Raw genomic sequence first — 12866 nt, 5'->3', positions numbered from 1 at the left:
GAACTATCAGAGTTCGGCATCAAATATCAGCCGAGGACAACAATCAAAGCACAAGCGTTGGCAGACTTCTTGGCCGAGTGCTCATACCAGGAAATGCTGGATGATACGAAAAGCACTTGGGAGGTCTTCACTGACGGATCTTCCACAATAAACGGCTCAGGAGCAGGAGTTGTACTAATCCCACCGACGGGGAAAAGCATAGAGTATGCATTGAAGTTCGGCTTCAAAGCAACTAACAACGAGGCCGAATATGAGGCCGCAATCGCAGGGATAGAACTTTGCTTATCCCTGGAGGCCGAGCATGTTTGCCTCAAAACTGATTCCCAGCTTGTAGCCAACCAGATCCGAGGGGAGTATGAGGCCAAATGGCCCAGCATGACGGCTTACTTAGCAAAAATTAAATCCTTAACGTCAAAGTTAAGATCCTTTGAAGTCATTCTCATCCCCCGAGGACAAAACACGCAAGCAGACGCACTGTCAAAACTCGCAAGCTCAACACTCATCGACCTAAACAGGTCGGTCCACGTGGAAGTTCACCAAGAGAGAAGCATTGACTTGCTACCCACCACAGTATGCAGTTTACGTACCGAACCCAACTGGATGGACGCAATAGTTGCATACAAAGAAAGGGGAGAACTTCCCGAAGATAAGCTGCAGGCGAGAAAACTGAAAAGATTCAACAAGTGGTTCATCATCAGCGCCGAAGGAGAGCTCATGAGGAAATCATTCTCTGCTCCGCTGCTAAAATGTGTGGGTCCAACAGACGCTGACTACATCCTAAGAGAAATCCACCTCGGGATATGCGGAAACCACATCGGAGGCAGGACATTGGCACATAAAGCCCTTCGGGCCGGATACTGGTGGCCCACTATGGTTTCCGAGGCAAAGCAGATGGCAAGGAAATGCGAGAAATGCCAAAAGTTCGCACCAGCCATCCATCAACCAGCTCAAACCCTACAATCAACACTGTATCTCTTACCATTCGCACAGTGGGGGTTAGACATCATTGGTCCCTTCCCCTCAGCTACGAACCAGAAGAAGTGGTTGATTGTAGGAGTCGACTATTTTAGCAAATGGATCGAAGCTGAAGCTGTCTCCTCCATCACCGAACCTCAGGTCCGCAAGTTCATATGGCAGAACATCATCACAAGGTTCGGCATACCAAGACTGATGGTCTTCGACCACGGGAAACAGTTCGACAACACCCCGTTGCAAAAATGGTGCAAACAGTTCGGCATACACCTAGCTTACTCGGCAGTTTGCCACCCACAAAGCAACGGGCAAGCCGAAGCTGCTAACAAACTCATCCTCAATGCACTCAAGAAAAGAGTCGAGGATGACAAAAACAAATGGTTAGAAGAGCTACCCGGAACGCTATGGTCCCTTCGGACCACTGTGAAAGAAGCTACCGGGCAAACACCGTTCCACCTTGTATATGGATCCGAAGCTGTCATCCCTGTGGAAATCGGAACAGAAAGCCTGAGGATCCAGGCATACAACAGGTATGATGGACTCCAAGGAGAAAGCAACAACCAACTTCTGTCCGAAGCTCTCGATCTACTGGACGAAGCTCGGAACGATGAAAGGACACTCAACGCAGCCTATTTACAGAGGGTCAACAAGCATTACAACCGAAGAGTCAACGCCAGACCCCTAAAAGTCGGTGATCTAGTACTCAGAAACGCCGCCTCGGTTCAGAAAGGACGGATCCATGGCAAACTCTCAGCCACTTGGGAAGGACCATACATCATCCATTCCGAAAAAAGGCCAGGCACGTTTATGCTGAAACAGTTAGATGGAACAATTTTGAAGAACCATTGGAATACCGATGTTCTCAAGAAATATTTTGTATGATCTCTGTCTGTAAACCAAGTAAGTTGTTTAATGAGAAGAGGAAAGCCATCGGCACCATGTGTTTCATTAAACTTATCTCTATATTTATTGTCCCTTTATATATACATGCAGCCTCGGATCTGATCAATCCGAGACTAAAAACAGGTTGACTTTGCCCATTCCTTGACAAAATGCAAGAAATGACCAAATCATACACTTCAGGGAATCGTCCAGAATCCTCGGATTCGCGATACCCAGATAAAACTTGTTCGCAACAAACAGTCGCTCAAATCAAGTTATAAAACTTCGGCTCAGATCCACGGATCGCCGAAGTCATAACTAAGAGGCAGACTAGCGATCTCTTGCCCAGGTTTCCGAACCACAAGAGATCGGAAGAACAATCCAGACCTCTTAGCAGATCGACGGATTTGAAGAGTCTGGAAATTAAAGAGTCTCTTAGCAGATCTACGGATTTGAAGAACTCGCAAAATTAAAGAGTCTCTTAGCAGATCTACGGATTTGAAGAACTCGCAAAATTAAAGAGTCTCTTAGCAGATCTACGGATTTGAAGAACTCGCAAAATTAAAGAGTCTCTTAGCAGATCTACGGATTTGAAGAACTCGCAAAGTTAAAGAGTCTCTTAGCAGATCTACGGATTGGAAGAACTCGCAAATTAAAAAGTCTCTTAACAGATCTACGGATTTGAAGAGCTCGCAAGATCAAAGGGTTTGTAGCAAGTCTACAGAAAGAAGAGCTCGGAGAGTCTACGGATTCAAAGACTTAAAATTGCGAAAGTACAAAATTGAAAAGAAGCAGCCAAGTAACAAACATTCATTTTTCATTCAATATTTGGGGGAAGTACAAATACATCAAATAAACTCGGTACATACCCGAGGACCCTCAAAAATTGAAAACAAAATGAAACAGTTAAAATCGGCAGCCATCAACAGACAATACCGGCCTACCGAAGTACTAAGAAAACAAAAAGAAATGAGTACAACGCAGCGCCGAGGCAAAAGGGGGAAAGGCAAGCACATATTCGGAAGTCCTCAACTGGAACCGACCGACTCTGAAGAAGACGACTGCCCGAATCCCTAACTCTTGGGAGTCTCAGGAGCAGCCCCTAGGGGAGCATCCTTCGAAGAACCCCCAGCAGTAGTATCACCCTCGGAAGTCGCCTTCTGGGCCCGAGCCTCGGCAAGAGCAGCTTGGCGTTCAGCTTCAGCTTCGTCTCGATCAGCTTGGCATTCCACCAAGTGGTCCTCGGCCTGCATCCAGAGGGGAACTTTCTCGTTCCAAGGGAAATGGGGCATGTGCTTCGCAAACATGCGCCGAGCACCCAGGATACCGTTCCAGTATTGCTCTCTACACTGATCAGCAGTATAGAGATCAACTCGCTCTTGCTCCAACCTCCGAATGTAGTCGTCTTTTTCCTGGAGCTTCAGCCGAAGAACAGGCACCTTATCAGCTTGCTGCTGGATCAGCTCCCGATGCTTGACAAAATGGCAAAGCCTCAACTCTGCCTCTTTACTCTCCTTATCGGCCGCTTCAAATTTAGACTTCATCTCCTGGAAGAGTCTATCTTTTTCTTCAAGTTCGCTAGCGAACTTAGCGATCTTCTCAGCATCCTCTTCAACTCGGAAGATGAGCTTGCCAACCTCGGCCCCGATCTTCTCAGCAGACTCTCTAGCCTCGCGACTATACTGAAGGTATAGCTGCTTGACTTCCGTAAGCTCGGAGAGGAGTTGCCCAGCCTTCTGGTCCAAAATGGGAATATCACGAGCATAAGCCTCACGATATTTCCTCAATTGTTTCTCCTCAACCGAGCTGCACTCGGAAGCGAACGAGGACCAGAAAACAGCCTGGGAACGAGGGAAAGATGAGCAAAAGTAGGAAAAGCATAAAACAAAAACACAACTCAAAGAGAAAAATCCAGCAATTACCTCGTTCAGATAGTACTGGGCCATCATAGCCGGATTCCTCTCTTCAGCCCCAGGAACCCTCCACCGCGGGTTAGCACGAAGAAGATTCTCCCGAGCAGCTTCGGGGCCCACCAAGGATCCCACGTGAGCCAAGGGGTCCTCTCCCAAAATCGGAGCCCTGGCATACCGAGCCATCGCCTCCCTCACTTCTTCGGGGATCCGTTTCAACGGAACATCCGAACAGGGATCAGCATGGATCAGCCTATCCAAGGCCAAGGTAGAAGTAGAACCCAAAGTTGAGTGGCGCCTCTTCCTCGTCAGACCTTGCTCAGGCTGCTCTTCCTCTCCAGCAGAGGGAACCTCTTTCTGAACCTCGGGAACCGCAGCTTCGGGGCCCGAGAGATCTACCATCTCCTTTTCTGGACTCTTCTCTCTTTCGAAGGGAAGATCAGCAGACTCCTTCTTCTCCTCAGCTACCTCAGGGACATCCGAGCCAGGAACAAAATCGGCTTCAATCGCCTCCATCACCTCGGTGATATCCTGGATTTCGATCCCCAAAGCAGCAGATGGTTTCAGGGAAGAGGGGATGATATCTTCCTCGATCAGCGGCTGGTCCACGGGCGGCGATTCAGCAACCACCACACTCTTTAACTTCTGCCCCGGCAAGGGCATGAAGTGAAGAAGATTCTTAGGAGGAGGCATGACTTCCGAAACCGCTTCCTACATGGCAAGCGTTCAAAGATCAGTTTCGGAAAAAGGGAGAACGGACTACAAAAAACTCCAAGTCAGAACAAATACCTTCTCCGAGGACTGAGAAGCCTTTGCTTTCTTCGGATGCGCGGAAGGCCTCAAAAGAGTGCTATCCTTCCTTTTGCATTGATCCTAAAAAGGGGAGACCAAGGGTCAACAAATGTAAAAGAAGAAAAAGGAAGAAATAAAGAAAAAAGCGTGAAGTACCCAGTTCCTAGATAAAGAGATATCTATCCGAGCCGGAGATGAAACCGAAGGAACGGCACGCGGCACGCGGCACAGCGTCAGTCCCAGGACCCTAAAAAGATGGTCCAGGACCAAGACGTTAGCCGACGGCCAACCAAAAAGAAAAAGACAAACAGAAAACCGAGCCTATAAATGAACACTCACCGGATCCGAAGTTGTCTTCAACGCAGGAAGCACAACCTTCACAGGAACAGCTTCAATAGAGGAGGCAGAATCCCACGGATCAGCTCGAACTTCGGATATCCGAGCAACCCCCGAAGGAGACAACACGTAATCCTTCAGGCGAGGATTACGGGGATTATCTTTTCCAAACTTGTACTCAGGAGCCGGGTCGTGAATAGTCTTCAGATCCAAAGAAATGCCCAACTTCTTAGGATCAATGCAGCTAAAGCCGTACTCTGCAAAAACAAAGCACAAAATATGTCAGCAAAACGAAACAGGAAAGAGAAGGACAAACTCACTGAAAAAACGGTCCCAGCCGAAAGACACCTACCCCTGTCAAAAATCCTGCTGAGACCGGCAACAGCAAGAATGTCCTCCCGCAAAATGTAATTAAGGTTCGGGAGCCAGCTAGACGGCAGTCGATAATTATCCTCTTGAGCCAAGAACCACTGAAGGAGATCCACATAGTGGCGATGATTCCGATCCGGAGCTGCCACACCCCTCATATCAGGATCAGGAGCCACGAACCACTTCGGAGGACGATAAAAATTGGGATGCTTCGGATCCGTCGGCACACGAACGAGCAACCACTCCGTCTTCCAATTGTGGTCAGAGCTAAGGTAAGGGTACGCCGTAATGTAGTTCGGCTCCCCCCTCTTTCGGGACTTTTTGTTGACGATGGTCCACCAACCATACCCATCACCCTTGGAAGCATGATTGAGAACCAGATCGTGAAGATCCCGAAAAACAGCGACAGAGCAAGGGAAATTGACAAAGTCACACACCCATCTAAATCCGATTATGTGCCTCATAGATTTGGGTGTGAGCTGGGCCAAACTAATGTTGTACGACACCAAAAGCTCGGATACGAACGAATCCAAAGGAAAGCGGAGACCATTCTCCAAATGATGAGTGTACACGGAAATGAACCCTCTCGGTGGATGAGTCACCCGAGGACGCTCCTGTTCAGGAAGCTCGCACCAGTACCCCAGGGCGTGCTGAATTCCGTATAGCTCCTCGGCCTTCCGATGATAATTCCCCAACTTCGCTTCCACCAACCAGTCACCACTGACCGATTTCTCCAACGGACCGTCGATCTTGGTGGTCTCGTGCAAAATTGAGGCATACCTGCCCTTCGGATCAGCTTCCGTCCAATGAACTGGAAACTCGGGGTAACAACGACGAACACCCGAAGAGCCAGCTTTCTCACCAGAAGTTGCGCGTTCAGACACGCTAGACCCACCAACTACATCATCTTTGGAAGCATCCCAACCAATCGAACGCCTCTCCACCGGCCTCTCCGAAGGCCGACCCCTCGAAGTTTTCGGTAACCTTCCCGAAGGCACGTTCTCCCTCTCACTAGAGGAGCCAACGACGAACTTGCTTTTGCCCCTATTCTTTGCCATGGTCGCGAATTCTCGGTCTAGGGTTTAGATTGAGGGGTAGAAGGAAAAACGAAGAAGAAAGGAGAATTCAGAAACAAATTACCTTTTTCCGAAGCGGAATTCGCCGATAAAACGAACAACACAAGTTCCCGAAGTCTAAAGCTGGCCGAATTTCGTAGATCTGAAGAAATTTGAAAACTGCGATCGCCGGAATTTAGAGAGAGAATAGGTTTGAAAGAAGGAGTAAAAAGTTCGAAAGGAGCAAAGCACCCAGTATTTATAGAAAAGAAAGGGGGCGCATCAACTTCCTCAACCCATGATCTCCACGACACAATACAAATCCCCACACTTGTCATCAATGCAAGTCATCTCTTTTCAAAAAAGAGAGGGAACTTTTGGACTTCTGACAGCTGGAAACCCACCCATTTAATTCTAAATGGACCGGGTCTGGGGGGCATGTTGTTTGGGCTCCCAATTGATTCTCAATTGGGCCACTAAGTCCAAAGCCCAATGGCTCTAAACAAACAGCATCAAAACCTACCAATGGCTAGTCAGCCATCCATCAAGGCCCAAGGCCCAATAGCAATAAATGACCTATGGGCATTTATTATGCAAACACTATAAATAGGCCGCCAAGGCTCACACCTCAAGGTACGTCCAATTTATCGCCTTAAGACTACTCTTCTAGAGAACTTCTCTCTAGAATCCGAGCATCGTTCTTACTTAGGCATCGGAGGGGCTTTCCTCGGAAACACCCCCGAGGCTAGTGACTTTGCTCTTGTGCAGGTGAATTCGGACTCTACTCATTCAAACAAGCAAGATCTTCAACACATACGAAAGGGCCTCCATTCGAAGCCCATTGTTTCCATCTTTACAACACCGGAACATACTTTATCTGTTTATTACTTTATTAGCTAGCTCTATAAGGATTCTTAAGCTAGGTGAATAGCCGAGCCATCTTGGCTCGGTTTGGCTCGTGTCAACTCCTACATGATACGAAGTACGAGTATGGAGTATATAATTTAGCATGAAAAAAACATATGTCGACCACAATAAGGGTTGATTTGTTTTAACTTATTTTAACTTATTTCAGCAAAAATATGATAAGTTTAGATAATTTCAGTAAAATAAGTTTTTTCTAGAAAATTTAACATAAAAATAAATCTATCTATACATCTATACATCTATACATAGTATTTAAAAAGGATAACCATTGATTATTATATGACAAATGTCACATCTATCTTATTGATTATTATATGACAAGTGTCACCTCCATCTTTCATCCATATTTTTTTTCAATTTTTCCTTTTCTGGTGTGTTATAGAAAATACTTATTTTACAGCTTCAACACATCTTTCACTCTATCTTGCTCATTCAACATCAATTCACCATTTAATTATACATTCGATCATTCAACCTCTTCCATTCCATTTTCCGTTTTAACACTCATAATTCACCATCTAATTTATACGGAGTTTATTTTTTCAACTTTCAAATTTCACCTCTATATAAATCATATATACGCACTAAATCGCAAACCCTCAATAAAATTAGCAAAACCACTATATAAGTGTCCGTTCATTGAACGGGCTCAAAAGCTAGTTATAATTAGTATTGATCCCGTGCCACGCACGGATTTTTTTATTTCATTACGTGTTTTAGGAAAACAATAAGGAAAACAATAAAGATAAAAATATAAATTGGTAATTTACTTGAAATTAATAGAAAAATTTAAAGATAAAGGTGCGTGAAATTTATTGGAGGTGAAGGGGCTTGAATATTTTTTGGTGATGAAGAGACATGAAATTGGAGAAGGAAGGGGCATGAACATTTTTTTGGTGGTGAAGAGACATGAAATTGAAGAAGGAAGCGCATGATTTTTTTTACTTTTTTTTTGGTGAAGAGACACAAAATTGGAGAAGAGAGAGGCATGAAATTTTAAAAATTAAAATGAATTTTGTTTTTTGTACGTCAATGCACATGGCACTCCAGATTTCTTTCAAATTTACCTGTTATTAAATATTAGTATAGATAAGTTCGATTAAGTTCAATTATTCAAATAAGTTAATTTCATACGATTGAACCAATCAAAACTTACTATGAATACTTGAGATAAATTGAACGAGAAGATTACAAGTAACATATATAAATGGGGATTTTTATTTGACGCCCTAATCCGTTAAAAACGCCCTTATTTATTACGTTAAAGTATAAGTTTACCCCTCATTCTCTTCACCCTCCACCTTTGTCCTCTCTGTTAAAAACTCCGGCCACCAATCCCTTCTTTGTTAAGAACTCCGACCACCCAGAAAGTATGTGTTGCCTCCCTCACTGCTCCTCGCCTCTCTGTTTCGTCCTCCTTCTCCGTCTCGTCCTCCTGTCTCGTCCTCCTCTGTTTCCTCCTTCTATGTCTCATCATCGCCTTTCTGTTTCGTCCTCATCCACCGGAAGGTATGAATTTAAAGTTTTTTTTTTTAATTTGGGATGCCGCGCACGACTTTTGCGGGGGAAGCCATGGCCGCCGCGCACAGGGTGTGCGCCGGCGACACGGATGCCGTGCAGATCTGGTGCACAAGCTCCGTGTCGCCGGCGCACACCCTGTGCGCGGCGGCCATGGCTTCCCCCGCAAAAGGCTGTGCGCGGGATTTCACAGGTCAGATTTCAAACTTTTTTTTTATAAAAAAATATGTTTTTATTTTGATTTTTGGTTTGATTTTGCAATGAATCCACCATTTTCCGTCGAGAAATTATCAATCTCCGTCGACGAAGGTGTATTGTCAAGTTGTAGGATTAAGTTCCGGCGACTCCTATCTGTTTAGTTTAATTATAGATTATGGATTTATGGTGATGGCAGAGCTTATAAGCTTCTTGATACGTGGTTGTCATGGTGTGAAGGGGAGGGAAAAAGGAGTAATGATGATGGTGTGAAGGAAGACAATGGCGGCTTGTTGGAAGTACAGCTCACGGAGCTGGGTGAGGATGATGGGTCAGTGAAATTTGGGGGAAAGTTAAAGGGATGGTGTTTAATTTTAAGGGTAGAACTGTCTTTTCGCGCATAAAATGAGGGCGATTTTAACGTATGTGGGCGTCGAATAACGATACACTATATAAATTCGTTGATTTGTTGGTATTTCAATATAAATACGTTGATGTGTTGGTATTTCACAAAGAAAACGGTCCTTATTTCCGCGATCAACGAATAAAGTAATAAACTTATCACATCTCGGATATGGTAGCAGTAGACAGTACAGTAGGCACTATACGAGTGATCTGCTTGATGGATAGATAAAGCCTACAAGAGCAAGGCTGCGCATGGTAATTGATTCTATTTTTAGATAGTTGAATAAATTCTTGTCTTTTTTTCTTTTTATTTTTACAAATTAACAAAATTTATTTATGAAAAGACAACAAAACACAGAACACTATTTCCAGTATTTTGTTTTAATTTTTTAAATATTTGAAAACTTGTAACAATAATACGGAGTAACATATTGGAGGTCCTTAAATGTTGAATTGCTTAGAGATGAGAACTTAACTTTCTCTTTTTACCTTAATTATGCTTACCCTTCTCCCTCACTTTTTTTTTGAAGCATATAGTTTGCTAATTCAAGCCACGTTAAGGTTATTAATCCAATAAAAATTCCGCTCAATAAGACTTTTCATCTTACTTAATTAAAAGAAATTTGTTAAGAAATTACGTAGTGAGTCTAGTGAGTAGTGAATCTGAAGAGTTGTTAGTTGTTAGCTATTACTCTGTAGCTGTTAACTTAATGTCAGTTGTTCACTTGTTTGTATTACCGGATTAACTAGATGGTTATGTCAAATGACCAACTCAACCAAAAGCTTAAGCTGATGGTTGAAGCCCCAAGATTAGTTTTATAATCTATCACGCCCTCTTACATGAAAGCCCTTTGGGCTTGAAGTGTGGATGCAGCATAGGCCTCCTCATACCTAGCGCGAAATATTCCACTTTGAAATGAAAGGTGGATGAGATTTGAACCCGTGACCTCTGCGTCACGTTGGCCCTAAAAAGAAATTATCTTGGTTAAACCCCCAAGAACAAATATTATATAATTAAAAGCTGCTTTATTATGCATTATGTAATCTTTGTCCCAATTGGTAAGGAATAATAAGTGTGGTAGCTAAGACTATGGTTTGATTCTTCTCCTTCCCCCTTTTTTATTTTCTTCTTTCATGTCCATCAAACCTTTACATTTATTTTCTCAAACCATCAAACATAAAACGTTAAACCATATTATTAATTGACTCTATATTTTGTATAAATAAAACAATATTAATATAATTTTACATTAAATAATTGTAAGTAAAAATTTATAAGGGCCCAATGTCTGTATTTTAGCACAGGGCCTCCAAATTGCTGGAGACGGCCCTGCTCAAACCCTTCCTGACCAAACACTCCCGTCAACTTGTTAAAATGGTCTTACCTCTAATTAATTCATCTTAAAAAACTTTTTTTTCCCCGAAAACTCTCATAAGTCAATAAGCAAACACTCCCTAAATATTCTGCCAAAATAATGAAACTTTTGTACGGAGATGTTGACTTAACTTAATTTGGCAAAAGATTGCCAAGATTTTTTGTTGGACATAGAGCAAGCATGCTAGAGTTAAATAGACTCACGACTCCGTACTTAATTCAGAACTATTCAAAACTTGCAGCTTGCACGGCTAAATAAAGTCCAACAATTGTTCTGAAATTATGCAAGCTAGGGACATAATTACTTAAGATAACTAGATAAGTAGTAGGTGTACCCGTTATTAAGATACATGATTATAATGCGGGTGCATATATTAGAAGATAAAGTCCAAAAACTTATACAGAGTAGTATATTACTCTGTAATTAATCCTGAGAACACTGAGCGTGATAATTTATCAGAATTTTACACGAATGCATAATATCCACACGTTGTTCACTTGCGGTATGAGAGGCAATGTGTGAGATGTGCAAGTATTTGTTGGGGTCATGCTCCCAATGCGTTCGATTATAGTTAACTAATCTATGGTTTATGTGTCTCTCGAATTCTCCTTGAAGGATATATGTTAGGTTGTTATAGTGGAAGAAACGACTTTAAATGGACATATTTCATGATCTACTCATTAGATTGAGTTGATTCAAGTTGGAGGTGAAAGCTTGGTTCAATAGCTTTCCAACGCATGTTCATAAGCTCATTTTGGATGAGAAATGAAGGAGTTAGGACTATTTTACGAGAAGTTGTCCTGAAGCACGGGAGGTTCGGCCGAACCTGTTGGAGGTTCGACCAAACCTGCTGGAAGTTCGGCCAAACCCTTTGATGGTTCGAACGAACATGAAAAGAGTAAGTAGCTTGGAGATTTTGGAGGTCCGACCGGACATGTTTGATGTTCGGCCAAACCTGCTGGAAGTTCGCCCGAACCTTTTGATGGTTCGACCTAACAAGAAAAGAACCAGTAGCTTGGAGATTCTTGAGGTTCGGCCGAACTTTGGGTTGGTTCGGCCAAACCTGGCCTTGGTTCAGCCGACCCATTATAGGTTTGACCGAACCCTGTGGGTGAACTGTTTTCTTCTCCGCAAGCTTCAATCGACGTGGCCTTTTCTTGTCCCTTATATTGTTTTGATGTCTAACACTATAAATACCAAATGTAATGAGATTTTCAGAATTAAGAGATAGAAACACAAGTGAGGTTGAAACCTTAGATCTAAGCATACATAGAATTCTCTCTTCTTCACCTTTGAGAATTCCTCTATGTAATCTTTTGTCCATTGAAGAATAATACAAGCTTCAAATCCTCCCCCATGGTGGATGTAGCTCATTGAGGAGTGAACCAATTTAAATCTTTGTGTATTGTTTAATTTCTTCATTTATTTCTTCTCATTATTTTCAACATCAAATTGTCATAAAATCAACATTCAAGCCCAAAAGGGTTCATTCACAACACTATCGCTATTCAAAAACATATCTGAATTTGTGCATTAATTGGAATCAAATTTAATTACCAAAATGTCATCAAAGTAGGCATGAATGACAGAAAAATCCGTTATCCAAGTAGCGGTTTTATGACTTTTATGAATGACAAAAATTTGGAAGGAAAAAGACTAAAAATCTGGAAGTAATAAGACTTGTCTCCCAAACAACGGTCTCTTAAATACTAGGTTAATTACACTCAAATTTAAATTGGGAAAAAAGAGCTCGGTATGAAAGACAACTAGTTGCAATAAGTTCCTAAAAATGAGAATCAGAATCGAATTTTGTTTCAAAAGGTTACGATTAAGGATACCCGTCGTTTTTGCTAATTTTTTAAAGGAAATCTAATTTACGGTTTTGATTGTTTGGACTTAAATTGTAATTTTATATTTGTAGGGCCACGAGTTCACCATCAGCTCCACCATTACTCCATTAGTATGATATTGACCGATTTGGCAAAGCCCGCGCGAATTTGCTTTTAGGCTCCTTCCCAAAAGGCCTCATATTAATGTATTTGGTGAACTCTTATAAATTAGGTAACTCCTTCTTATATCTCCGGTGTGGGACTTTGGATGTATACCCAACAATATTTCCAAAAATTAGC

The sequence above is a fragment of the Spinacia oleracea genome, chromosome 5 (assembly GCF_020520425.1).
Source record: "Spinacia oleracea cultivar Varoflay chromosome 5, BTI_SOV_V1, whole genome shotgun sequence".
Classification (NCBI taxonomy): Eukaryota; Viridiplantae; Streptophyta; class Magnoliopsida; order Caryophyllales; family Amaranthaceae; genus Spinacia; species Spinacia oleracea.
This window is presented reverse-complemented; position numbering follows the sequence as displayed.